Genomic DNA, 24,293 nt, shown 5'->3' on the forward strand with positions numbered 1-24,293 from the left:
CACCGGGACCCACTCATTCTTTCCTGCCTGACCCTGCTCCGCCGCTGGCTCCGCCCCTCTTACCAGTCCCGGTCGAACAGTTCGTTGTTGTAGGACTTCCATATAGTTCAATTTTCTGTTCTTTGGCTGTGTCTTTGTTCTCCAAACCTTTGTTGTATTCAAACTTGGTTGTGAGAGAAGGCACAGTGTTTCCACCTATGCCTCCATCTTGGCAGAAGTCTCTCTGGATTAGGGTTTCCACAGATGAATTTTGGGGGGCCACAAGCATTCAGTCCCTAGCAGGCTCTGTCTGCTGTCCTGCCTTCTGGATTTCATTTCTGAGACCTCTCTGGGTCTCAGTGCCAACATCTGCACAAGAGCCCAGCAAACGCCCCTGAACACCCCTGCATGCGGACGAAGCGCCGAGTCTGGGCCTGGCGGGTAGCTTGTTCTCTGTAAACGCGCATCTGCGGTGCGTGCCAGCAGAGCCAGTGCTGCTGGTCCCCACGGTCCCACTGTTGGGCCTCCGGAGCAAGTGGGGTGGACGCTGAGGGCCTCTAACTCTGTCCCCTGAGGCTGTCCTGGGCCCTCCTCTTTCCTCCAGGCTCACCTCCTCCACCCCAGGCTTCATGATCCCTTCTCTCTGTCCATGCAGCGATGGTCCCCAGAATCATGTGCACCACCCTTGTCTGGACATCTCTACTTGGATGTCCCAGGGACACCCTGAGGTAGCTTGTCCTAAGGTGGAATGACTGTCGCCATTACTGTCCCCCATCCCTGGCTCCTGCCCTGCACCCCCCACTTGCCCAGGCATAGACCCTGGCCAGCAGAGCCCGTCACTCAGTTCCTGGAGTGTGGCTAACCTGGACAATTCGAGGCACGGGGGAGGTGTGGCCATGGCTGGGAGGCTGCGGCCCCCCCGGAACAGCTGCCTGGACTGGAGTTGCCATCAGTGTGGACCAGAGGGTACGATCACCCCCCTGGGCCTCCTAGCTCTGTGTTTCTCAGCAGCAGCATCTCTTCCCCTCCATCTCCCTCCCCAATGCAGCCCTGGAGCCGCACCCCCCGGGGCAGCTCCCTGACTGGATGCGAAACTGTGAATCTGCGGCTGCTTCTCCACCTCCCTTCCTTCCCAGGGGTCGCTGATGATCGTGCCGGGATCCCCCATGGTGGGAGTTTGAAATTACAGTCCCATCCCTTTGGATTTACTCATTCTGGAAACGTCCTCTGGGGCCGGCTGTCCAGGCCCTGGAGATGACTCAGACCCCTCTTGGCCGGGCTCCTCCTCAAACCCTTCCTCTCCGTCAGGTCCCATTTCTGCTGCAGGAGGAGGTTTGCACCTGCCAGGCCTGACACTGACCTCCTTGCAGGGCCCACGCCTGACGTTTCTGCTTTGGCCCATGTCCCAAATGGCCATCAGTGCTTCTGTCCGCCCCTCCCGCACCTGGCCTCACAGCTGTGCGAGCTGACAGCTAGCTGTCAGAGTGAGCTCCCCTCTTTTATTTCTTTGAGTGTGACTGTTGGCCGTGTGGCAGTGGGGTGGCTCATCCAGGTCCCCTGTGTGGGGGCGGGACAAAAGCACCGGCCTTGGAGCTATAGAAATGGGGCATGTCTAGGACATCTCAGCCTGGGGCAGCCTCTGCATTTACATACCCCTCCCTACCCACTTCCAGGGGCCTCAGCACCAGGTTTGCAGACTGAGGCCCCCCTGCCTGCCTTTTGCTGCCCCCCCCACACACACAGAGCCTGAGGCAAAGAGAGGTGGTTCTTTCCTTTAAAAAAGAAAAATCTCGCCCTGGAGAGATTTGTGAGCATCCTTAGAAAAGGCTTTCAGGCAGAAAAAGCTCTTATATTCTAAGCAAATTCAGAAAAGGTCGGTGAGGGGGGCTGGTGCTGAGTAGTGAGAAGTGCTCCTTGTTCTCAAGAAGCGAGAGGGCTGCTGGGGACGGCAGGGGTGGGGGGCCCTGGGAGCAGAGAGAAGAGATTCTGCTGGCAACCAGGCAGCCAGGTGGGCCTCTAGGAACCTGGGGCTCTCCCTGCCACCTGCTTCCTCCTACCTGGCCTCAGGCACCCTCTCACAGCCCACCCCCCACACCTTGCCTTGAGGGATCTACTGCCCACAGCCCACTCCACACCTACCCACCCTCACGCCTTGTGGCTTTGAGTCATTTTGACTCTTCCATGAGGTCACAACCCAGGGAGGGCATCTGATTGGGCCGGCCAGGGGGCCTGGCTGTCCCTGGCTGTCCCTGGCTGTCCCTGGCTGTCCCTGGCGTACCAGGGTGGCCTCTGGATGGGGACCTCCCCATGGCTGCACCTCCTCTGCTGGTGGAGACGGTTCCGCAGGAAGCCCACCATCTGAGGACTGGCCCTGAGCTTCGGTAGGAGGGCGCGCAGGGGTCCCATAAGCCACACTCTTTGAGAATTCAGTGAGAGCCGAGGTTCCTGCTCTGCTTTTGGCAACTGTGTGACCAAGGACAAGTCACTGACTTCTCTGAGCCTCGGTTTCCTCATCCACAGAACTGAGGTCCCTCCACACCTCTATGACAGGCTCTTTGGAAGGTGACTGAGATACAGCCTGTGACGTGCTTGGCGCCCAGACAGAGGCACTCCCGAGGCAGAGGGGAGTGATTGCGCAGCTGCCCTGAGCTGAGCAAGTCGGGGGCTGGAGGGAGAGGCTGCACAGATCTTACCCACAGCGTCATCCCGAGTGAAAGGAGCAGCTGGACACGTCGACGTGGCTCCCAGCGCAAGTTCCTGGTGTTCTCACTGCCCTAAGCCCGGCCCTCCAAATGGAGACCCTTCACCCCAAGCCCCAGTCCCCCAAATGTAACACCACAAGGGTCTGTGTTGGAGACCCCACTCTGCCTCATGGCATAGCTGGGTGACTCTCTTTTCTCTAAGTCTCCATCTCCTTCATTGGAGCAAGGCGCTGAGGACAACACCAGAGCAGGGGAGGGACAAAAAGGCCTTCTGTAAGATATGACCACGGGGGCAACACTGAGGCTCTTTGGATTGTAAGGAGGAGGCTCAAAGGTCCAGCCCAGAGAATTTTCCCTGCAGGAGGGTTGGTGACTGGAGAAAGGGGAGGCCAGGGGGCAGCTGGTCAGAGAGGGGACCCTGCTTGTGGCTGGGCCAAGGGGCACCCAAGGACAGAGATGTTGAATCATCTGATTTATGTCTCAGTGTGTTATGCTGCATGTCACCCCCTGTTCGCTCCAAGTTTGTCCCAAAAGACTGCTCCCCCAAAGCAGGGGTACTTGGGGCAGGGAAGAATCCGGCAAGCCCCCATAGGTCGGGCCAGTGCCGACCAGAGTGTGCCCTTGGGAAGCAGAGGGCAGTACAGGGAGTTCATTATTTTTTTTTAAGATTTTATTTATTTACTTTTAGAGAGTGGAAGGGAGGGAGAAAGAGAGGGAGAGAAACATCAGTGTGTGGTTGCCTCTTGTGCACTCCCTGCTGGGGACCTGGCCTGCAACTCAGGCATGTGCCCTGACTGGGAATCAAACCCTGGACCCTCTGGTTTGCAGGCCAGCACCCAATCCACTGAGCCACACCAGCCAGGGCAGTACCAGGACTTTAAAGATGATTTAGAAGCAAAAGCTTTCTGGGAATGCAGTGCTGTGCTGGGGTCAAAGTCAGGGTGACCCCAGTGGAATGCTTTAAAAAAAATTAGACATAATTAACATAACATAAAATTTGCCAATTTAAAGTACACTCACCACATTCTGCAGCCATCACCGCTAACTCCGGAACGTTTCCGTCACCCCCAGAAGAAGCCCTGTCCTCATTAGCGGTCACCCTGTTCTCCCTCTGCCCAGCCCCTAGCAACCACTGGTCTGTCTTCTGTCTCCGTGGGTTTGCCTCCTCTGGACGTGATATAAATGGAATCACACAATATTTGTCCTTCGGTGTCTGGCTGCTTCCATGTAGCGTGGTGTTTTCTGGGTTCACCCATGTCGTAGCCCGTGTCAGAACCTCATTTCTTTTTACTGCAGGATAACGTTCCATTGTATGGACAAACCACATCCTGGTTATCTGATCGTCAGCTGACGGACTTTGGGTTGTGCCCCCTTTTTGGCCTCTGTGCGCAGGGCTGCTCTGAACGCTCTCGAGCTAGTTCTTGGGTGAAGACAGCGTTCCAGTTTTCTCACTAGTGCCTGGGAATGGGATGGCTGGGCCGTCTGATGGCTCTGTTCATCTTTTTGTGGATCTGCCTAACTGTTTCCATGGTCTGCTTTTGTAGCATGGAGTGTGAGATGTTAGGAAGCACAACAGATTTTAAGAGGTAGCCACTCACTTTTCAAAGGGTGTGTATTTAGGGAATATACTCACACAGCTGAGAGAGGCTGCCCCAGGGCAGGGAGAACCCAGGGCTGGCTGAGAGCCCCTTATTAACAGCGTTGAGCCCCAGCTGAGACAGAGCCGTAGGTGGTAAAGGGTGGACAGGAGAAGCAGTGCCTGCTTTTGTCTGCCTTGCTTTGGGGACAGAGCTCTGCCAGAACAGGGCTTACAGTCTCCCTCCCCATCCCCGCTACCAACCCCCCAGTCACTGGTCGGAGGGGCGGGGAGGGGGGCTACAAGGTGAGGGAAGGTGGTCTGGAACCAAGGGAGAGGAATCAGCGTATCAGCCTTCTTCCATGCAGCCCTCTTGCCCCTTCCGGCCTGTGTGGCCCAGCCAGTCCCAGGCCTGCCTCCAGCCCCAGAGGAGGCCCCCATCCCCCACTCCCCCCCAACCTAGTCCATCTCAGGGTCAGAGCTGGGGACAGACCACAGCAGGTGTCCCCTCCTCCAGCCCCCAGGGCTCTGCAGCTCTCTGCTCCCCACCAGGACGGGGTTGGCTGTCAGCCTGATGGATCTCTCTGGGGATGACTTGTGGACGCCCAGATGCACCAGCGTTAGCTGTTTTCTTGTAAAAGCTCTGGCACATTATTCAAGGGAAGTCTCTCAACAAAATGGTTAGCACGTTAGACAGGATAGAGTGGGTGAGGGATCATTTGGAACAGAGGCCCTGCCTGATACCCCCTGCGTGTTTCCAGGCCTTCGGAACCTCTGGGGGAGGTTTGGCCTGGCTTGTGCGAGGATATCAGGCCCCATGGCGAGGGGTCCAGGGCTGGGGCAGCCTTGTTTGAAGATGCAGACAGGCAGGAAGTGCCCCTTACTCAGAGGCCGTCAGACGCAGGGATCTGGGCCGAGGTGTCTGGAGGAGCTTTCTGGAGGGGAGGGCATCCGTAACCCTGGAGCACATTTTGGTTCTTCTCCAGGCCAGCAGCCAATTTGCTCTCAGGGGAAGTGACCAACCCTCCCCGTTTACCCAGGACAGAGGGAGTTCTTGGAATGCAAACTTTTTAGTTCTTAAACCAGGACCATCCCAGGCAAAGTGTGGTGAGTTAGTTTAACATCTGCTAACCCTGACTATAGGCAATTGGGAGATGTTATGTTGTAAACCCTCCCCAGGGGGCGCTGTCACCCCATTGGGAACAGCTGGCCCGGGGGCTCTCCTGGCCCACTTCTGGGCATTGTGCTGGTAGGGCCTTCCCTATGGTCATGTTTCTTTCTCCCGTCAACTTTTGAAAATGTGAATATTTCACCCCTAGCTGTATGGACATATAATATTGGTTAAGTTTAAGGTGTACAATGTGATGACTTGATACATGTATACATTGCAAAAGGATTACCATAACTTGGTTAATTAACACATCTATCACCAGACATTGATATTTTCTGTAGCGATCCCTTCGGCTTTTAATCTTGAAAATTCTAAACCTCACAGAGAAACTACAAGAATAATAAACACCAGTAAGTGCTTTTAAAGTCCTTTCCCTTCTTTTCTTTTTCTATAAACGTCTTTTAGTTTTAAAAATATTATTATATATTCCTAGAGCTATTTTTAAAATTTGATGTTTTGTAATACATTACCATCATTGCTTCTTCTTTAAACGTTTTGCTCAAATTGTCTCAGGTTTGGCCAGCGGGAACTCCACCAACAGCTGACCTACCACATTCACTTCACGGTGTCTTTGTAGTCCTCTTTCTCATAAGAAAGTGTCATACTAAAGACATGCAGTAAGGGTGCCATGCTCAGAGTTACTTGAATTAATGATTTTTCCTGTGCAATTACGTCATACCTGCCGCTCATAGGACATACAGTAAGGTTCGTTTGCTTCTGTTTATGTCAAACTTGGGGTTTGCTTTTTAAAATCCATTGGATTTAATTTTGTTTGGGATACATAAAACACTCCAGATGAAAACTGCGTAAAAAGGCAAATTCATAGCCGTCCCACTGCCCCCCTCTTCGCCATGTCCCCCCATGTTTATTAGTTCCCAGTTCATTGTTTCTGTATTTCTTTTTGCAAAACTAAGCATACAGGTATATGGATAGTCCCCCTTACACAACCTGTAGAATTCACTTTATAGTCTGTTGTGTTTGGCTTGTGTTACTTAATAATATACGAGGGGGATGCCCCCCAAACTGGAATTACCTTCTGGAGGCTTCCCCCACTAGGCGAGTGTTCTAGGAACCCATCTGTATCAGTGTACCTACTGGCATTGTTGTGAGAGGCTGCGTTTGGCTTCAGTGAATTTTTTCTGAAGGCTCAAATTGTTTGCCCATTTCATGATGGGTGATTTACAAACACCTGCCCACACTGCACTGAGGCTTCAGCAGTTTATGACCGAAAAGTGGCGTGATCCCTGTACCCAACCCTCTCTATTCACCTGATCTTACCCTAAGCGACTCTTTTTTGGGGTTTCCCTGGATGAAAAAAGCCCTTAAAGGGAAACATTTTGCTAACATGGAAGAGGTTAAACAAAAAATGGCAGAAGCACTAAAAGGATGAAAATCAATGAGTTCAAAACTGTTCTGAATGGTGGAAAAATGTCTTGATAGGTGTATTGCATCAAACAGAGAGGACTTTGAAGGGGTCTGGAGTTTGGGGTTTTTTTAATATATATTTTGTAAGTATTTGGTTTTTTTAAAGATTTTTATTTATTCATCTTTAGAGGGGAAAGGAGGGAGAGAGGGAGAGAAATATCAATGTATGGTTGCCTCTCGTGAGTCCCCTGCTGGGAACTGACCTGCAACCCAGGCATGTGCCCTGACTGGGAATCGAACCGCAATCGTGTGGTTCGCAGGCCCACGCTCAGCCCACTGAGCTACAACAGCCAGGGCTGAAGGGGTCTGAAGTTTAAACACAATTTTAAATAAATAAATTCCAGGGTTTTGGGGGGGTCCCTTCTCCTATATCCTGGAAACCGTTCCATGAGAATTCATAGGGATTTTCTTCAGTCTGCGGCTGCAAGAATTTCCTTAAATAGATATACCATCATTTATATTCAAGTCGTCTATGAGGATTATTTGTTTTTTCCAATGTTATGCAATCTCAAATGATCCCACCTTTTGCATTGTGACTTCATATTTGTAGGTAGATTCCTAGATGTGGGATCACAGTCAGAGTATAAATCCGTATGTAGTTATGTCTTGCATAGGATAGTGCCAACTGATGAACTTTCCCTAGAGTGGGTCACGAGGGAATTCCGCAGTTCCTCGGCAGCCGTAACAGAGGCCCCCCGTGGGTCCTGTGGGCCATGGCCCTGACACTGGCAAGTCCTGACACTAACTCACCTTGTCCTCCAGACACAGATTACCCATGAGAGATGCCCCGCTGGGGGATACAGGCAAGAGAGGGTGCCACTGCTGAGCCCCGCCCCTGCTTCATCGGTCCTCTCAGAGTCTTCAATAGTCTTCTCAGCATCTAGCTTGTACCCACGCTTTTTCCTTTCTCCACAAAAGCCTGCTGTTCCCCAGCTTCCACCCAGTGGCCTTCACAATTCATGATTATTTTGGACAAAAATAAAGCTTCAGTCTGTGTCTTTACATCTGACTTTCTTGGGAAACCTCAGATGATCTTTTCCGATTGAGTTGAATCTCATACCCCAGAAAAAACTCCCAGTCCGGGGCACACTTTGTATACGAGAGAAAGAAAAATGACCCCTTTGTGTTTGCCCGGAGAGGGCCCTGAACTGGGACTGGGGCCAGTTGCGTCCTTGCCCGGGGCCACAGCCCCAGTTGGAGGGTCCCCTGGCTCCACCCTGCTGAGGGCAGTTCCGGCCAGATTCTGGGAAGCCGGGGCCCTGCGGGCTGGAGACACGACCCTGTCTCACCGCACAGACCGATGTGGTGTGTGTGAAAGAGAGTTCTACAGCGGCCACTGTCAGAATGCCAGCAGTTACCTCTGGGTGGCGTGTTCCCGTGTTTATTGTTATGTTGTCATTGTTTGAAAACAGTCATTTAAAAAATTTTTATTTTAAGATATTAGTTAAAAGGTCATTGAGTTCTCCTGGCTTGCATGTGCTGTGAGACAGAAAAAATAGATGCGTTCAGCAGCCTCACATTTCCACCAGGCGTAATTTCAAGTTGAATCACTAAGTTGATAACAGGATGTCGCTTTTGGTCCCCTGTCAACTCTGTCACCACCAAGAACAGAACTCCTGTGTCCATCCACCCTGTGCCTGGAGCTGCGCTAGGTGTGACTGTGACACGTTGTTGTCCCTAAGACGGTGGCAGTGGAGTAGCAGGGGCAGCCGTGCACAAATCCCCACTGAGCATAAAGAGGTGGACGACCCAGAGGGGAAGGGACACGCTGTGTCTGAGCTGGGGGCGAGGAGGACCGTTGGCAGGGAAGGCTCCTGGGGAGTGATGCCCAGCTGAGTCTGAAAGCCGTGGTGGGTTCTCCAGGCTCTGTGCAAATGTGGGAGTGCGGGATGCCCAGCTGCCACGGGTGAGGCCAGACCCAGACCCTGGAGGCCTTGTCTGAGACCGGAGGCACTGTGACTTCCTCCTGCTGGGGTTTTCCTAACTGACGCAGAAAGCCTATGGACAGAAGGGCAGGCTTACCCCTCGTTATTCCAGAGGTGGGAACTGAAACTGAGGGGTGACATTAGGGAGAAGACATTTGACCTATGAGGGGGAGGGGCTTGCTGACATCACTGGGAGGTGGGGCAAGTACTGTCTCTTTAAGTACTTGGTTCCAGTGCAGGGAGGCGGTCAAACAAGCTGGCTGTCCGGGGTTTCTGCGTGGAGGAGAAGGTTCAACAAGCTCACCACCCAAGTTCCCTCCGAACATGTTCCCTCTGAACACCGGATGTTCCCTCTGAACATCCAGTGCTCTGTGGGGAGGAAGAGGGATCTGGGATCAGCCTGGGCCTTCCTCCCAGACGCAGGGTCAGGCGTTTCCGTTTTCTACTCATCTGAGTCCATCCTCTTAATTTTTTGACTTGAGATTCAGTTTCTCTGATTCTTTGAAAAACTCAAGTAAGCTCCATATGTTGCTCTCTATTCTTAGAGTCTGAAAAATATTTTATAAATATAGTTTCTCCCCCTCCCTCCCTCTCTCTCTCTCCTTTCTCTCACTCACGCAAGCACACTACACACAGTTAACACCAAAATTATGCACAAGAATGATTATAATTAGAAAGTAGAAACTTCTCCACCTGGCCTCCCACCATCTTCCCGTAACCCCAGACTTCTGCTCTGCATTGTGGAGCCCCGGGCAAGTCATCTGCTCTCTCTGGACCTGATCTAAGAGACCGCCTGGTAAAGTAGCTGTCTCAGGGCTGGGCACACAGTAGGTGGGTCATAACTGGCAACTGAAGTTGTGCGGCATTGCCTTGGGGCAGCCTGGGCATGGGCAGAGAAAAGGACCAAGGGTGGGTGGAGAATGGGTGGAATCAGCGATGTTCTCGGAAGATGGGACACAGGCATTGATTTGCAGGGTGGCTTGGAGGTTTCCAAAGAGACTGTGATTCACAAGTCCAGGTTCCCCCTCCCTTGAATGGCCCTAGACACCCAGCTTTGAGACATGCCTTCCTAATCCCGTCCTCCGTTCCTAAACCACACGTTCCACTTCTGTTGATTCGTTTTATGGATTCCTCTACTGATCGTATTCTGATTATAAAAGAAAATCATACAGGATGGGGGGGGAAGTAGGTTTACAGTTCTGAGTGTGTGAAACACAGTGTTTATTCTTGTGTTATTATTTGTTAGGTATTATTTTTCCATACAATGAACAGTTGTGAACCTACCTTTGCCCCACCCTGTATATGTTCAAATTGGGGGGAGGGGGGTAATGAAGAACATCACTGAGTCTTCCTGTGCAGAGGTCACCCCCGTTACTGTGTTGGTGTCTTCCCTTCCAGGCTTTTCCGTGCACGTATAGCTGTTGCAGAGAGACAGAGGCAGCTCTATGAGTTGCGTCTATCTGGATTCGTGAATATTAACATGACCAGTCAGCCTACAATCAGTGGCGTCTGACATTTGTTGGTACTTCTCTGTGCCAGCCACTGTTCTCCACAGGCGTGTCAACTCCTGTAATCTTCCTAACACTCCTGTGAAGTAGGTGCAGTTGTCAGCCCCATATTACAGGGGTAGAAACGGAGGCACCAAACGTGCCAAAGTCACCCGGCAAGATCTCGAACCTGGGCCTGTGCTGTAACGGGGACCTCTCCCTGCTGCCTTTCTTCCTTCCTGGTTTGAGCCTAGAAGGCACGTTGTCTCTTAATGGACCTTGGATGCGTGCACCTGGCACTCCGGAAGCCTCCCTGTTACCCTTTGTGTTGATGGGAGGGGGTGTGTGGAAGGAGGCCAGGTGCCCCAGAGGAGGAGCCCGGCTGTTCACACAGGTGCACTCAGTGTGTCCCTGAGTGGGCAGCGCCCCCTCGGGGGCCTGATCCTCTGCTCTGCCCCACTCAGAACCCAGGAGGGTCAGCCCACAGGAGGGCTGCTCCCCCCTGGGAGCCTCCTGCTATTAACCCAGCTCAGGGGACACAGGTACAATCCCAAACACCAAAGTACCCGTCCACACGGAGAGCCGGGGAGACCTGTGGGCCTCCTCCCATTTGCGCATCAGCCCCTTCCACCTCCGAGTGAGCCACTCTGTGACAGACGGCTTGGTCACCAGCCTGAGTGCTGGTCAGGGTCTCAGCCTCACACTTCTTTGCTGATTAGCCTTGACAGAGTGACTGCGTTTCTTCTGTCCCTCGGTTTCCTCATCTGTAATAAGATGGTACTCGCACCTTCCCCTAAGGATGCTGGGAAATGAAGTGAATGAATGTGACTCAGTAATCCATCCTGAGTTGTGTGCTCCTTGGAGAGGGCCTAGAAACGTGCCTGGCATCTAGTAAGTGCTCAGTCAATACTAGCCTTTGATTCTGGCGCTTTACCCTTGGACCAGCCCAGGCACAAGTCCCTGGAAGCTATAGTTTCTTGCTTTCTGTCTATTCCCCGGGAAGTGTGCTCTCCTTCAGGGCGGGGACCGGGTTTTCCCACCATGGTGTTTACCCTGCTGGCCCGTCAGTGTGTGAGTGAGCCCTGAGCACATGCTTATTTCAGTGTGTAAATAAGTGAATGAATGAACGCACTCCCACCACCTGGGTCTAGGAGCTCCTCAGAATGTTGGCAAATTCTGAGCATCGATCAGATTTCCAAAGGGGCCCGTGATCCTGAACAGGCTCAGGGGTGGCCACAGGCCCTGGGACAGAGCCAGTTAGCCGGCCATGGCAGGTAAGCTCAGGGAAGGGCAGTGGTTCTAAGCTCACTCTTGGCTCCTCAGAGGGCCTTTTGTAGGGCCTGGCATTTTGTGTCCCCATGTGAAATTCCTTGGCCCCAGCACATAGTCGAATGCATTTGCTGTAATGGATTATTTGCTGGAAGTTGCTTGCCTTCTGATCCTCGCTCACACGCCAACCTGCTTGTTTTGACAGCTGAGGTTTTGAGAAACATCCATACAGTTTAGTGACCAAATCAAACTGCCAGTTGGAAGCAGTGGTGGAGGCAAGACACGGCTCCCCACCCTTCCCAGGAGGGGAGGGGCCATCTCCCGCCCCACTCTCCCTTTGCTTCCCAGGGCTCTGATTTCCTGCTCTCCGCCATCAGCCCTTGTGCCGGCAGGGGCCAGTGCTCCTTCGGCGCGCAGGCTCCCTTGTCTCCTCGCTTAGCAGGATGAGTTTCCCAGGCCGCTACTCGGCCTTTGTATTGTGTTTGTAACTTTACTTGGTTGTACACCTTGCATAAAAAAGTCACATGAAAAAATACGTGACACACGTGGCCACTTTCCTCCGACATCGAGTAATTTCTTAGGGAAGCAAGCATTGGTTGGTCAACGTGTTTTTAACGCTGCCCTGCTATTTGCCGAACTGGGGATCTACTTTGTGGTGGCGCTCGTTGTGTATGGGTACGAAAGTGAAAATTTTAACACAGGTGCAGCATCAGAAAGTGTCGTTTCGTTGTTTTATAATTTATCGCGTGTTTATTAGTAAGTGTTTAGCTGTATATGTGTACATATGAACTGCTGATGAGATTAACGACTTCCCACGTGCTTGTTTACCTATTAGTTTCTTCTTGGTGATATTTCTTTGTGGCTTTTGCATACTTAGCTTGGACTCTGAGAAACAGGTGTGTGCCCACGCACTCACATGCCGGTTTGATTGTGTCACGCCACTGGTGTGTTCATCCATGTTCCTTCTTAGCCTCAGTTTGCTCTGATTCTAAAAACCAGAAACTGAACTTTTTTAAGTTCAGTGTTGTGATTAAAAAAAAATCTTGCTCAGGCTGGTGTAGCTCAGTGGATTGAGCACGGGCCTGTGAACCAAAGGATTGTGCTTCGATTCCCAGTCAGGGCACATGCCTGGGTTGCAGGCCAGTTCCCAGCAGGGGACACACGAGAGGCAACCATACATTGATATTTCTCTCCCTCTCTCCTTCCCTTCCCCTCTAAAGATAAATAAGTAAAATATTTTTAAAAAATCTCCTCTTGTTTCAACCTTAGACCTTCATGAGGACACTAGACAAAGTAGGAACTGAAGAAAGTGACAAATCTTTGGGGGCCTAAGATAAATAACACCCTCTTTCCTTTTCTTAGACCTCAGCCCTTCCCATGCTCTGAGCCAGGGCCTCAGAACAGTGTGTTTTCTTCCCCACTTTACAGGTGAAGACTGTCCAGGCTTATTATGGGAGGAGCCAGCTTCCCCTTCCTCCTCCCCCTCCCACCCCCCTGCCAGCAGGCCTTTGTGGAGCAGTTTTGGGGCGCCACCTAGCTGTGTAGCCATTGGCGACGATATTGCCAGCAGCGGACCCCCCATCAGGGTGGGGCATGGAGAGAGAGCCTGGCTCGTGGGCCCACCGTGCCGCCCAGAAGTGCCGCTCCCCGTCCTATTGGAAAGGGGAAATGAGGGGCCCCGAGTCAAGAGCTTGCCTCACTGTGCAGCATGAAATAAGCAAACACAGAAAGGACCTATGACAATGGTGGTCGTGGTGGTGGTGACGGTGCTTGTCATTCTCTACCACAGACCCTCCATTCGCTGTCACTTAGCTGTCACTTAGCTGTCACTGTGTGCCAGGCCGTGAGCCAAGCATTCCACACATTTTGTCATCACAGCCACGCTGGGAGGTGGGTGCGATATTTATTCCCACTTCACAGGTGAGGAAAGTGAGGCTGAGAATAATTAAGGTCACAAATTAGGAAGTGGCAAAGCTGGGATCCCATGCCAGATCTGTGGCAGGCGGGGCGAGGCAGGAGGAATAAATATGACTTTTATCTGCATTGTACCAGTGGGCAGACCCCGTGTCGGAGAGCTCTGCGGCCTGCCCAAGGCCACACCGCAACATGGGACAGGGCCTGGTCTTGGGTCCAGGGCTCCCGAGTCCCGTGCTTGTCCCACCACCGACAGAGCGATAACCACTATTAACAGAGTGCACACCGTGTGCCTGGTGTCCTTCTGGGGCCTCCCTGGTCCTCAATGACTTGGGAGCAGGTCCTAGATAGAGGTTGGTGGGACCAGGGCTATCCGAGCCCGAACCTTTTGCTCTGGCCTCGCCAGCCCGGCTGCCCCAGGGGTTTGCCTGGATCACAGAACCTGTGCCAGCCCAGGGCTGGGGAACAACGGGGCATCTTTGTCCTCGCTCCACTGACCACCAGATTGTCTTCTCACACATGGCTGACCGCCCTTGGGCAGCTGCGTCAGGAAGGCTGCGAAGGTTTATTTTTTATTTTACTTATTTTCCAAATTCACAGACTTCCCCAGGAGAGGTTGGTTAAGGAAAAGATCCCACTGTGAAATGGGGACACTCTTTTGCAAAGCTTCTGCCTCACGCAGGCAGGATGGGATTCGGGACTGAGAGCTGGTTGTGAGCAATGGCCAGTTGTAATGACCAGCCTGGACGGAAAGCTTCCTTTGTTGCAGAAACTGGTCTAAGCATTAATGAGTGCTTTATCGACCCACTTCTGCAAGTGAATCACAGAGCTTAGGTGACTTGCCCTAGACCACACAGCTAGGAAGGGGCGGAGCTGGGATTCCAACCCCAGTGTAATCCAGTTCCCAAACACCACTCCTTAGCCCCTGTGCTTCCTTCCTCTTTCCTTCCAAGGCCCTGCTTCCTGCTGGAGGAGACAGACCTGGGTGAGGCCCAGAGCATTTTTCTTACAAATGTTGCATTTGGGGGCTGGGTCAGGGTCTGCCTTGAATCATTGTTGTACCTCTGTTTCTCTGGTTTCCACTGAGGCTGGGGGGCGCCTTCAGGGCTGGGTCATGGCAGGCTGGCCTTAGTATGCCAGCACAGAGGGAGGCCCTCGCACATCTGATAGAATGAGAGAGTGGATGAGAATGAATGAGGGAGGGGTGAACGCATGACCGACGTCTTGGCTGAACCAGAGCGGGATGCTTCTGCAAACAGTGCAACTTTAATGCAAACTTCACGTGTAAAAGAAAGAGGCACGGGCCCATTTCCTTGACTTGTTTTAGAGCATATACCTCCCCTGCTGGGGAGTAAGCTGGCCAGCTCTCCGTGACGCCTGGCTCTGCCCCTTCCGGCACCAAGACGCCCAGCAAGTGGCTGGACCTCACCACCTTTCGTGTCCCCATCTGAAATATAGCCCAATATCAGTGTGCACCTCTTTCACGGAGCACCAATGACAGCTGCTGTGGTTTCTTCCTGGGAGAGTCGATGCCGCTGAAAGAGTTGGTTTTTAAAAATTAAATCGCCTGGGTAATGGGTACCCGAGGGTTCATTATGTCGCTCCCTTTACTTTTGTGGGTGCTTAAAATTGTCCACAAGACATTTTAAAAAACAACTAATAGGAATTTACCATGTTAGTTTTGTTTAGAATAAAACCCTGCAGGTACCTCGTGGGTTAGAATGCAAAATGTACATGCAACTTTAAAGCAGAACACAAGCTTTGAAAGAACTGAATAGCTTGAAGCTGGTGCTTAGAATTACAACCTTGGGCCAAGGATGCACGTGGTCTCACCAGGCCTTCAATGTCCTCATCTGAGAAAAGTCGGGAGGGGCGATGCCTTCATCCTGGTGCGCCATGATTCGTGTGAGAGCAGAGATGTGAGGGTGCTCTGTGATCTGGAAGCACACCTTCCGATTAGATGGTTCCTCTCATTCATTCAGCATGTTTCCTGAGGCCCCACCATGTGCTGGTGTAGGAACCAGGACCTGTTCCTGCACAACTGTCCATGGGGGCAGGACAGACCTGGGCGCTCTACTGAGACCAGGCTGCCCAGGCACAGACTCTGCCTCTGCCACTTCCTTCTTGGGCAAACACGGTGGGTCTCAGTTTTCTTGTCTGTGAAATGGGGACAATAATGATACGGTTCCTTCTGCACGACTGTGAAGATCGAATGGACAATAGATATAGTGTCTGGAGCAATGTCTAGCACCCTAAACAAATGGTAATTATTACTGTGCCCACGGGAAGTTACAGCCTAGTGGGGGAGGCTCACAGAAACAAGTTAGCCAGATGGATTTAAAACATTGCTCTGGAGAAATGGGGGTGACGTGATGGGACTCGGAACAACAGGTGAGTTGTTCCAAGGAAGGCTCCTCCAAAGAGCTGACCTTTGGGGTGAGTCTGTCAGATGGCTTAAAGCAGGGGGCAGAGGTCAGCAGAGGGTGAGGGGGAAGCGCTGGACCTGCTAAAGGATCAAAGAAGGCAGCGTAGCATCAGGGCACTTGGGCAGTTGGTCAGGCTGTGAACCGCTCAGCCCTGGGGGTACGTCAGACATTGGATCTGCAGGGTTTATTTACTTCCATTTCCTGGGTGATGAAATGGGTGTGTGATTTCAGGACGTTACACTGGTTTTCCAGCGTTTGGAAGTAAAGTGTCTTGAGAAAGAGACTCCTTGTTCTAATTGTTGTAAACGTGTCCTATGAGCTAGCGGAGGCCAAGGACTGGGGGGATGGGACAAGGGTGTGACCGGATGAGACTGGCAGGGTGAACGGGGCCACGTCCTCATGGACCTGGGAAACAGGTATGGGTTTGACTGTAATTCCGGGGAAGTCTAGGGGGTCCGACAGAGGGAGGTGGACCTCTGTGCACTTCCCAGCCAACCCTGAGGCAGTCAGGAGGCTGGACTGCAGGGGGCGCAAGAGTAGCTGCTGGAAGGTCGGAGGGGAGGCAGGAGCTGATGGGACCAGAAAGAGACCGGCTGTGCTGGTAAGATGGGGGTTCCCCGGGGAAGAGAGGTGAGGCTCACCACCCACCTGCTAATGACGAAGAAAGCCAGGGGAAAGTGAGAACCAGAGGGAGATGTGGAGGAAATGACAGGACTTTGAAGATGTTTCATAGCCCCTGGCATCTTTTTACCCTGATTCCCAAAAGCCCTCCAAGAGCTCCCACCCCTCCACCTCCTCACTTCAATCAAAATGTCTGCTCTTGGTTCCGAGACAGTCTGGAGCATCGTCCAGATTGCAGACCCATCTCCAGCACGTGGACCCGCGGTTTCCTAATGAAGGGAGTGAGGATAAGCAAACCTCTGAGGCCGGGCCCGGAGGAGGGTGCAGGCAGAGGGCCAGGCAGGGGGGCCAGCCCGGGTGCAGGGGCTCGGCCTGTGTCCGCCCTGCTGCCCTCTGGGAGCGCTGGCTCTGAGCCAGGCCCAGTTAGCGCACCGCACCTGCACTGCCCCGGCTGACCCGACCACTCTCCGTATCAGGCCTGTGAGGTGGCTGACATCACTACCCCCCTTTTACAGGGAGAGGCAGAGGCTCTGGGGGTCCAGGGTCACCCAAGCCTGCCTGACGCCAGAGCCCTTTCCTGCCCCTGCCATTCATAAGCTGCTTCTTGACGGGGTCTGGCTTCCTCTGCCCAGTGCTTTCCTGGCACCCGGCAGAAAAGCTGCCATTTTGTTTGGTGTCTTTGGAAGTTGCTTCTTAATCTGGGGCCTGGGGGTCCTTGGCTGGGCCTGGGCACCCTGAGACCCCAGAACGGTTCAGTGGGGGAGTATAATTCTGCACATGGTTCGAGGGAGAAGAGCCACAGCACTCGGTTTCCCAAAAGGGTTTATGACACCCTCTCTTCCCCTACCCAATAACATTAGAGTCTTGCTGGCCAAGAGGATACAGTTTGGCTGTTCTATTTCTTACAGGCTTAGAACACTGCCTGGTACATAGTAAAACATCTGTATACGGAGTAAACAAATCTCATGATTCAGGACCTTATCCAGTTGTTCTCTCTGAAGGACACCTTCCCATGGGCTCTTAGGGAACCCCTCTACAGGTGACAAGACTGAGGCCCAGGGATAAGCTCCTAGGGCAGAGCTCAGAGCCTGGTGACTCAAAGACGGATCTCCCTGCCCTCGGCCCAACGCTGCTGCCTGCATCTCTTCTCAGGGAAACACCGCGATGTGGGCCTGCCACCAAGAGGAAACCCATACCTGTGCAGAGCAAGGGGGCACACACCTGCCTCTATCTAGGACATACCCATGTTAGGCAGTTAGCTCTGGGGTTGCAGGGAATGAGGCAAAACCGTGATCATGGGACATTGGAGTTTTCAAGGGCTTTTGCTGGCGTTCGAGGTTGCAGGTGGCTGGATCCACTAAGAGTGGTCTTTGCAGAGTGCAGAATGTTCTCTTCCCCTTACACAATTCTAGAAAGTTAGAGAGCCCGGATTCTGGAAGCCGAGGGGTTACAGCATGGATGCCACGGTCCACACGCCAGGGGACAGACGTGGGTAGCCCTCACGGCACTCATTCCCACAGAACTAGAAGGGGTCTGAGTGCCTGCCTTCTCCAGTGGCCTGGCCATGCCCCATCAGTCACAGTCAGATACGGCCCTTGCCTGCTGGGCCTTTTGTAGAGAGGACACCGAGGACTGGGCTGAGCCAGGAGGCCAGCGGCTGGAGTTGGGCCCCAGCTCTGTCATGGACTGTGTGCCTATGACAAGAGGTTTAGCTTCTCTGGGCCCCAGGTTTTGCTCCACTATTTATTTACTTGGCCATTCATTCATTTCTTCAGCAAATATTTATTGTGCGCCTGTTGCGAGCCAGGCACTGGGCTGTGAGCTGGAAAGGGGGGAGATGTTTTTCTCTGCCACATGAAACCTCTGGGTTCAAACGGTGTGCGGTTTGCTGTAGCCATTTCGGAAGTTCTGCTGTCTCTGGGATCATCTCCGTTTTCCTTCTCTGAGCCTTCTCTCGCTTCGCAAGGTCCTCCTCGAGCTGTGGCTTCGAGAACACCCCATCTCACTATGAACCCGGGCCTGCGGGGCCAGGGGCCGAGCAGTTCCCGGAATGCCGGCAAGAGAGTGACCATAGATGTTGGCTCTGCTGTTTGAAATACATACAAAAATATTTTGATAACCCCTCCATCACCTGCGGAGGTATTTCTGAAGTTTACATGCAGGCCTGAGTGGTTGTGATGTTCTGAGAAATAGTTTTCCTCTGGCCCTTGGATTCTTCCCTTGGAAAGAGATCATGTTGTATATGCCCCGTGTGTTTCGGAATGTTAATGGAGGGGCTGATTCACACCAGATGGGGTGGAAATACATCGGAAAGGGGTGCATTGTATACACCGACACTGCCATTTGGCTCCGAGGCTGGGTTTTTAAATGTAGTAAAGATCAGAGGTCAAGGGCTCCGGCTCCTGCCCGGGCTTTCTCGGAGAGTTTCTTAGCTCATCTGCGTCTGTCTTGCTCCTGGTGTGGAGGGGCCGGTTTGGTGCCACCCCGTTTACAGTGGGACTGTTGACCAGGGTGATGTTGAATGGCCAGTGTGAGCGTTCTGGTGGCGTAAGGTCAAGTATAGTTTGTCGGAAGGACCCCACGTAAGAGCTCAGATTCAGATGTGTGTCGGTTCTCAAATTTAAAAATAAATTTTAAAAAGAAAAACGTTAAAGAAAAAAGTCGCTTGTCCCTGTATCTTCTGTGTTTCTTTGACAACTAAGAAAATTTGCCTAGATCCATTCTATAATTTATAATTCACAAGAAATAGGCTTTTTTTTGGGGGGGGGGGGTCAAACAAATTTATTAGGCACATTTGCAAATGGAATAGAAGTCCTGCTTCCTGCAGTGGTTCTACAGGAAAGAGCCACAGTTTCCTGCAGTAGCCCGGCTTCATGCTGAGTATTTTACACGTATTATCTCTCACCATTGTCCTTCGTACCATTATCAACCCCTTTTACAGGTGGGGAACAGACCCAGGGATGTGTACCCCAGGCCAGCTGAAGGGGCAGAGAGTGGCTCAGCCCCCAGATTTCAACCCAGGTCTGGTCAACCCCATGTGACCTGACACTGCCCTCCTCTCTGCTTTTTGCTATCGTACTTTTCCTGTCCTGGTCCCCATGTGCCCCCAGGCTCAGCCCCCTCTGCAAACATTTTGCAGTTTCATCTGTGCTGACGACTGGAGGACTCGGCCACTCTTCCTGCCACCCACGGGCCACCTTGTCCAGCACATCCAGCCTTTCACGTGGGTGGGTGGTGCAGGGGACAGTGTGTCCTGGCTGGGTCAGCCTCTGGGCTGTAGCATCTATTTGCAAGAACTGATATTGGAAGCAGTGGGGTGGGGGATCTGTCTTTGTTTGGTTGAAGAACAAAGAGGGCTGTTGGCAGGTAGGTGTCCGTGGGCCGGTGGGTGAAGAGATCCTGGAGGTGAGGAGCAAGTGAGGGCCCGAAGCTGAGGGGCTGTTGCCCTTCAGTATTGAACCTGCTGTGCCCGGCCGTGTGCTAGAGTCTGGGGCTGCAGCCATGTGCATGGCCGACCCGCCATTGGCAAGCTTGCAGCTCGAAGGGGAGCTGAGCACACTGAAGTTGGAAAGGCCTGAGTTCTAAGAGCTCACTCAGGTCTTAGATGCTATCAATTCTGCAGCTTCTTAGCTGGGTGACCTTCCCGGGCCTTGATTTTGTCCTCTGTGCAGTGGGTCAGTGATTGTGTGTCCTACCCCCAGAGTTGTTGTGGCAAGTGCTGTGATAGGAGCGCATGGGGAGTCAGGTGTGGAGGGCGGGGTTGGGGGCCTGTGTGCTGTCTCAGAGGGCAGCATGGTTTCCTGGAAGAAGTGACACCTAAGCTGGGACCTTGAGGAGGACAGGGGTCTACCCCGCAAAACAGATGGAGAATGGGTTCTCAGTGGAGGCATCACTGTCTGGGGACCTGAGGACAGGCCCATGTGGCTGGAATGACCAGTGTGAGGGGGCTGGAAGGTGGTGACTTGGCTCTGGCCTGGGCCTCTTTTTGCAACTCAGGTGTCCAACTGAGATCCCTCATTGGTGCTGGGGAGGGTGGACATTTAGGCTGCCACTACCACAGGCCACAGTGTGGGCCCAATGGCCTGGAGGGTGGAGGAGAGATTGTGTGGTGGGTGCAGTAGCCAGTCCATGGGGACACTGGGAGGAGGAGTCTTTGGGGGGGGGGACTGGAGAGGACTTGTCCAGCAACCTCCCACAAACCTGGGCACACTCTGAAATGGCAGGGGAGGCCCCAGGAGTCAGTATAATGTTCCTGTGGCAGGCTTGCTCATCCCAGCCTGTCGTGTTCCTGTGTTGCTTTAAGAGGCAGTCCGTCCACCATCAAGTGTTTATTGAGTGCCCGCTGTGTGCTAGGCGCTGTCTTAGACCCTGGGCCTACAGAAGGGAGTGACACGGTCCAGGACTCTACTGTTGTGGAGCTGACTTCCGAGGGCGGGTGGGGCAGCAGTCTGAGCTGGAGCCATCTGGGAAGGTGACGATTCCTGGAGTCAGAGAGCAAGCCACGTGATTTTCTTGGGGGAATGTGTTCCAGGCAGGGCGACCAAGTAGAGCAGAGGCCCTGAGATGGGACCAGATTGGGCATGTTCAGGTGGGTGACGTGTGTGTGTTTTGGCTTGGAAGGATGGCAGCATGGAAGGAGCAAGAGTCAGGAGACGTCAGGAGGCCAATTCATGTAGGACTTGGCAGCCGAAAAGTGGCCTGATCTCACTCTGGCTTCTGTTGGGGGAGAGACTGCAGGTGTCAAGGGTGGGAGCCCTTCCCTAATGTCTAGTGATGGGAGAAGGGCCTCGCCCGAATCCCAGCCCCACCTCTGCCAATGGCCAGAGGGGAGCCCAAGCAGGGCCTCAACCCTCCTATGTTCCCTTTGGCATCCTCTCCTGTGAAGTAGTGAGGGTCCCGCGAAGCAGGTGCTCACCAGGGCAGTTCTTAGTTACCGTGGTGATTATTAAAGCCACAAGGTCAAGCTCATTGCCTTTCATGTGTCTTGAGAATCAAAACTGTCTGATCTCTGCCCACAGCACGGGGCATGCCTGTCATTGCCCATCCTCCTAAGTGCCCCATGTCACTGTGGCTCGGCTTGGTGGACAGGGCAGATGGCACTCAGGGCCTTTCCACCGTAGCCAGCAAAAGGGCAGGGGTGGGGGTGGGGGCCGCTGCAGGGTTTTTGCTGGTTCTTCTGACAGGCTCTCAAGGTCAGTGTCTTAACACCAGGAATCAGGACCCTGATGGGGAAGGACAGGGTGCTATGAGGACACTGAGGAGGGACACCTAGGCCAGAATGGGGTGCAGGGAAGGCTTCCAGGCCCATGCTAAGCTCTCCAGGTTGCTGGTGGTGGCAGGAACAGGAAAGGAGTGGTCCAGACATCAAACACACTGTAAGGCATTTGAAATCAGCAGTTAGTCGAGGTGGATGGGAGCAACTGAAAGAAGTCATGGGGAAGAGGTGGAGCTGGAGAGGGGGGCAGAGGCAGACCAGATTCACAAAGAATGGCCTGGGGAAGTGGGGGGTATGGGTGGGACAGGAGCCAGGAGACTGGTGAGAGGGCCCCTGAAGACTCGTAGGCAGTGAGGGATGCTGGGGTCTGGACAGGATGGTGGCAGTGAGGATGCGGATATCCAAGGTCAGTTGGGCAGCCCTTGACTTGGAGATTGACTGAACTTGGGGAGACATAGAGAGAGAAGGGAGAGCTGATGCCCAGGTGTGTGGCTCTGTGGCTGGTGGGTGGGGTTCCCTTTACAGAGATCCTGAGACCAGGATGGCAGGCAGGAGAGGATAAGCTGGGCTTTGACTGAGCAGGAAGGGCTGGGAAGACACCCCGGGAGATTCTCAGGAGCCCTGGACCCCTGGGGGAAGGTCCAGACCTGGGGGTGAGGCAGGATTCCCTGGAGATGGACAGAAGAGCCTCCTGGTTGCCAAGCTGCTTGGGTGGCAGAGGGTAGCAGGAGAAAAAATAAAGAGAGGTGTTAGGTGTGTAGAATACCACGAGAGCCTGGCTGTGGGGGCAGCGTCCTGGGTTTCCCTGGGCTGCTGGCCTTGGACTGGGGCCCTGAAAGAGGCCTGGATGTGAGCAGGCAGAGGAGGGAAGTGAGGAGGTGCCAAACCTGGAGACAGAAGGAGCTTAGAACTATGGCTGAGCAAGGCTGGTGGAGGGAGGGCTCCCCGAGGGTCTCCGCCGGAAAGGGGAGTTGGGGTTCACTGTTGGCCGAGGCTTGAACGTCTCACTAAGAGTTTGGGACAGGAAGGAGGCTTGGCTTGGTTTCGAGCACAAGAGGAACTCTTTTGGCCTCACTTCCCAGATGCATGTCCATGTGACACTGGTGCTCCGTGGCCAGAGTGCTAGTGGCTGTCCCTGCCCTCTCATGTCCCAGTCCAGGCAGCCGCAGCCTGGCCAGCTTCATTCCATGGAGATATATGAGCATAAGTGGGCAGGCGGCTATAGGGTTGACTCGGGGCCTGGCCCAGCACGTCCCCTCTCCATCCTGGGCCTGCCCCGCCAGGCCTTCGTCATCCGGACGACTGCCTTAACCCTTCTCCTGCTTACCTTCAGCTGCCACACACTCATGGTTGCCAGGCCGTCTCTCGGAGCTGCCTGAGATGGTGGGGTGTTGTCTCAGCAAGCAAGTAGCTTTGGTAGGGAGAGGGCACTCTGTGGGAAAATACTGTTCCCCACTCCGAGAGTGCCCCCCACCGGGTGCCCCCACTGCCCTGCACACCTGGCCATTGCCCTCTATTAAAAAGGTGTCTGTGACTGAATCATACCCAGTACTTTCTGGACCGATCATTACCATGTGCCAGACCCCAAGCAAGGCATGTTGCATGCACCCTCTCGTCTAATCCTCTGCAGCATTGTGGTGTGGGGTCTCCTGTTGCACCCATTTCACGGATGACAGTACTGAGGTTCAGAGGCATTAAGTAACTTGTCTGAGGTCTCCCACACAGCCCCAGACTGTACATTTGGGATTTTTACTACAGGCAGATAGAAGACAAGATTGTCCTTTTAACTCATCAGTCTGCAATCACTTTCTGAGAAACTGGTCCCTGGCTTTGCCAGCAGCCCTCCCTCCCATCCTCCCTGCCCCCGCCTGCAGCCCCATCCAGCTGCAAAGAAGCCTCCCCTAGCTACCCCCCGGGGAGCTGTGGCCCATCTCAGGACATCAGGGTGGTTATGACTTGGGTGGAGATTTCAGTTTAGTCAGTTACTAGCTGTGTGTGTCCTGGGGATCATTACTTATCTCCCTCAAACCTCAATTTCCCTATCTGCAAAATGGGGACCACTAGTCCCCACTTGTTAGTTATGCAGAGGAAACAAGAAGACTTTTAAGCACTTAGCATGGTGCCCGGCTCACTGGAAGAACCCAGTAATGGTGTCATAGATTCTTCCTTATCTCTGCCCTCATTGCCTTGTGGTTGCCTTGTCCTTGCACAGCTGACCCAGAAGCCACCTGGCCAGGCTTAAACAGGTGCCAGTGGCCCATGTGTGCAGCGGAGCCCCAGGACAGGGAAGATGTGTCATTGACCCCGAAGCTCTGCATTATTAATGTCGTTATTCTCAGATTTTTAACGAGGGCTCTGGGGAGAGCCCATATATGGAAGACTGGTGGCCGCCTCCGCAGCCAGCGCTTAGGGGCTCCCGAGTTGCCATGGAGTCCCGGAGGCAGCGGGGGGGGGTGGACGCCCCTGGTGGTGCCCTGAGCACCGCTCTGCAGCCCGAGAACTGGCCTCGTTGGGTTCCCCTTTTTGCACGGCCCTTGACCGTTCCTTTGGGACTCTTGCGTGGGAATGGGGCCGGCGGGGAGA

General features: G+C 53.4%; 1 protein-coding gene across 3 annotated transcripts in view; it reads left to right on the forward strand.

Moving 5' to 3' along the window:
- The window catches only part of HSPA12A (heat shock protein family A (Hsp70) member 12A), a 150,430-nt gene that overhangs the window by 57,485 nt on the left and 68,652 nt on the right, over positions 1-24,293 (forward strand). The gene's annotated exons all lie outside the window — the stretch shown is intronic.

The sequence above is a fragment of the Sturnira hondurensis genome, unplaced genomic scaffold (assembly GCF_014824575.4).
Source record: "Sturnira hondurensis isolate 20B ecotype Veracruz unplaced genomic scaffold, ASM1482457v3 Scaffold0011253, whole genome shotgun sequence".
NCBI lineage: Eukaryota > Metazoa > Chordata > Mammalia > Chiroptera > Phyllostomidae > Sturnira > Sturnira hondurensis.